Source organism: Benincasa hispida, chromosome 4 (assembly GCF_027475165.1).
Source record: "Benincasa hispida cultivar pf3 chromosome 4, pf3_genome.v1.1, whole genome shotgun sequence".
NCBI classification, from domain to species: Eukaryota; Viridiplantae; Streptophyta; class Magnoliopsida; order Cucurbitales; family Cucurbitaceae; genus Benincasa; species Benincasa hispida.
Window position 1 is genome coordinate 35,521,190 of NC_143481.1, and position 4,558 is coordinate 35,525,747.

Genomic DNA, 4,558 nt, shown 5'->3' on the forward strand with positions numbered 1-4,558 from the left:
AGTCCTAGGGGGTCGAGTCATTACAGTTGATATCAGAGCGGAACCTCTCCCAATAAGATGTGGTTCGGGGATGAACCAAGCGGAAGCTGGTGGGCATGTAATGACCCGAGTTCAGGAAGGGTACATGAATGAACTGATATCATATGACCCGAGTTTAGGAGGGGTACATGAATGAACCGATATCACATCCAAATGAGAGGGATCCTGAGGACATGAAAGTATGGTTAAGAAATGCTTAAAAATTGTAACGACTCGACCCCCTAGGACTCAAGTTAGGTCGTTACTAAACACATGCATGCATGGAACTTAAAACGACATCCTTTTATAGTGAAATAAATGCTAAATAAATAAGTTAAACTTAAAAGAGCTTCATTAAATTCAGATATTAAAAACAGACGATAAGGTACCCATAAATCATAAATGATAATAAATAGATCTGAAAACAAATCTTAATAGTAAGTTTCGAACATCAAATTGAAAGTTGAAAAACATGGAAAGAAATCTAAATATCATGAGCGGAAGCATAAAACTGGTCCCAGTGGCTCGATCACGGATTCCGCTTGTCATTCGCCAGTGCATCCCTACTCTTACCTGAAACATAAACATGAGAAAATGTGAGTATAAAAATACTCAGTAAGTAACCCCATTACTGGGGTCAGGCTAGGCATCTATGTCCTCTAGATGCCTACCCCTAGTGGAACATATAAACTGCTCTAGCCCTCATGGGACACATACATACATGAAAAACTTATTTCTATCCTACTGTAGTTAAGTATGGCCACTACCTCTAGTAAGTCCCGTAGAACCCACAACCTCTGGTGAATCCCAAAGGAAACACAATCTCTAGTGAATTCCGAAGGAAACACAATCTCTTACATACGCATGGTTATGCATATACCTCTTTCGTATACATATAATCCACTTAATATGTACCTCTTTCGTACACATGGTTATGTATACATCTTTTTCGTATACACATAAACCACTAAGCGTGGACCCCTTACGTACACCCCAGTACCCTCAAGGTATGTATCACTTTCATACAACTAGCCTTAGTACATCTCTTTCATGTACTAACGCCCATGGACATGCATCACTTTCATGCAGTCACATAGTCTGGAAAGGAAAAGAGATTGCATCTAACTTCATATTACATATAACATTCACATAATCATGAGTCCTCTAAAATCTCCTGATCAAGGTCATGTTAATTAACCTCAACATACGTAATTAATCTAGTATTAATGGATCTACTCTAGTACATCACTTTCATGCACTAAACTATGTGAACAATCAAGTATTCAAGATTTCATAATATATAGTACGGACTACACATTCTCATAATAAATCACATAACTATATGAATCAACAAATGTCGAATCCTCATCTAACTTTAAGACATTCCAGTAGGAGTGCCACTTAACTTATATTTAAGAGTCATGCTCAATCATCCTTTTAATATAACTCATAAATTTCTAAATCATGCTCATACATTAAAATGCTTCAGATATATTATCACATGCTCATATGTCTTTTCTAAACAGTCCATTAAATCGCAGAACGATCAAAATTATCCTTGTAACTAGTCTTAAAATCCTAAAAAATAAATAAATTAATAAATTTATCACCCGGCACAAAGGCGATTCCAGTAGTAAGATTACTTACCTCAATATGAAACTGAAATAATAATTCTGCACTCAAGCAAACTCTCCAATCCAACTTCACAACCTTTAGTCCAATCCTAGGGCATGAAGAAAATTCATTTTAGTCTTCAAGCTCGATTCCATACATAAAGCAATTTTAGAAGCCAACAAAATTCTTACCCAACTAGCACTTTAATCTTAAATCACCTCCAAAACCCAAGTCAAAATCTAACTAGAAACTCCTAATTCAATCTTGTTAATGTTGAATAGTGTGATTCCGACTTCAAACTGCAGTCTAAATTTCCAACACAATGGGCTACCGTTAGATTAACTCAAAAGTCAAAACCTCAAAACCCAAAGAGCCCTGGAGGGGGAGTGTTGTCGCGTGAAAGGGAGAAGAAGGGGTATTTTCTCTTCTTTTTTTTCTTTCTTTTTAATTCTCCACCACCCAAAAGTATAAATAATATATATATACTTATTTCCTTTCCTTCTTAAATTCCAAAATCCATATATATTATTTTCTTTTCTTAAATTCCAAAACCCTTATATATATATATATATATATATATATATATATATATATTTCTTCTTCCTTTCCTTAATAAATATATCACATCAAACTCAAATCTTTCACCTCTTCTCCAATTAATTAAATAAACCTCAAAATAAATTCACCAACTTTAAATCACTTCTTTCCAAAAATCCGAAAAATAAATTCTAACTTTCCAAATTAATTTAAATTCAAATTAAAATCTTTTTAGATAATTGATTTAATAACTTCCAAATAAACCAATTATCTTTTCCTAATTCTTTACTTAAATTTTGGATCCAAATTCCAAAATTAAAGAGGGTAAAATTTTAAAACCACAGTTTCCTCCTTTTCCCTTTCAAATTGTACAAAAACTCAAAATTTCTTATCCAAATAATTCAATTATCCCTTCTAATTAATTTAAAACTCTACTCAAAGAATCCACATAACCAATAAAACTTCTTCAACTGTAATAATTTGATTCTAAATTCTAAAGATTAGGAAAACCAAAACTCAATAATTTGTGATAATTAATTTAAATTTTCATAAAAACTTGGGATGTTACATTCTTCCCACCTTTAGAACTTTCGTCCTCGAAAGTTCAAATCTCAAAAAGCTTTTGATACTTAATCCTCGCCTCATCATCTCGCTTTCGAATTGCTTCATCGATCCAAGTGAATAGTATTTCAAACTTCAATTGTCCATAAAGGTCTATACCTCCTTAATGAAACAAACCAACATGGGTCTTTTCAGTATGCTTTGTCCTCACTCACATGCATCCTAGGAAAATTCCCAAGAGGTCACCCAACATAGGATTGCTCCAAGCTAGGATTGCTCCAAGCTAAGCACGCTTAACTTTGGAGTTCTTATAATTGAGCCACCGAAAAAGAAGGTGCACCTTGTTGGTATAAGTAGTAACTTTCACTTCTTTTAAGCCTTTCTTAATCATACTTTTGTGTCCTCGGGATCCTTCTCATTCGGATGTGATATCGGTTCTTTCATGTACCCCTCCTAAACTCAGGTCATGTGATATCGATTCATTCATGTACCCCTCCTAAACTCGAGTCATTACACCACATCTTCTGCACGATGCGATCAACCTTAGATCGTCTCCTTCCTCGAAGAACCGCAACGCTTGCATAAATCTACTTCTCCAAACGACTCAAAACTTCAAACAAACTTTGAATACAGACTCGATAACGATTATTAATGCCCAAAAACGCAGGGCCTTTACAAACAACCGCAAATGTAAAAGGATTAAATCAAACCGAGACTAATCATCCCGAAAACATCCATTAATCCACATATCCACAGCAAATTTAACCATTAAACAATGAAGAAATGCACCCACCATGAATGTAAATGTCATTTCGTTACAACATATGAAATCGGAGTATCAGAACCTGGCTCTGATACCAATTGAAGGATCTCTTACCAAAGAGTTCCATGAGCGCGTTCGGATCGCTCCAATTTCACAGTGACCGAAATACAACAATATACATTCAAATGTACAATTATGCAAACAAATCTTAATTAACGGCATGCTATGAACAAGATATAACAAGGGAGAGAGTGCCATACCAGTTGAAGACAGTCTTCAAACTTCGGAACTCAATGCAGCAGAAACCTCCAAGCGATCTACCAACGCTCAGCAGTAGCGTCAACAATCGCACAAGCAAGAACGCAGCGGGGACGATACCACCAGAAAAGCTATCTGATCATGTAGGAACTAGTGTACGATCGTTTAGGCGCGAGGTGGACGATCGTCTAAATGAAGAGCGACTATCGTATAGGCTCTCGAAATACTTAAGCGATCGATTAGATTTCACCAGTGTGCTCTCTCTTTTTCTTTTGGACGGACGATTCAAAATGAAAATCATTTTCATTTTAATTCATCGATTACAATAATTGACGCTGCCCCATTAACCCACGTTCGAACGTAAAAAATTAGCTTAATTATCATATAATTAACCAATTAATTAATAATAAATATAATCATATTATATTTTTATCCTATAGTTTGATATCACATATCTACAATAGTATTTTCTCCTCTACTTGATATAAGTCATATTTATATCTAATTTCCTCCAAAATAATGTATCTCATACATTTAGCCAATTATATCATATATAATTAACCAGTCCAATTATATCATATATAATTGAACTTCCTCTTGTCAATTTGAACATTTCAAATTAACCCAAACACTGTTCTCGACTTTATCCAAGCTACCCAAGGGACCTAATGGACCTGTGGCTCGAAACTTCAATGGTCTGTGAATAGCTGACTAAACTCTTTAGCCACGAGATCCACCATCTGTTAACTGTCAGGCATTCCACTAAAGACCAATAGTTGAACTCTTCTTACCACAGATATATTTCGG

The 4,558-nt window shown here is 35.0% G+C and overlaps 1 long non-coding RNA gene across 1 annotated transcript; it reads right to left on the reverse strand.

The window, feature by feature from the left end:
• Positions 1–412: 412 nt before the first annotated feature.
• On the reverse strand, positions 413–2,076 carry LOC150036666 (uncharacterized). The gene is made up of 2 exons (XR_016529410.1): positions 1,666–2,076; positions 413–591 (listed from the first exon to the last, which is right to left on the reverse strand). It is a non-coding gene; the product is annotated as an uncharacterized LOC150036666 (long non-coding RNA).
• Positions 2,077–4,558: the final 2,482 nt, after the last annotated feature.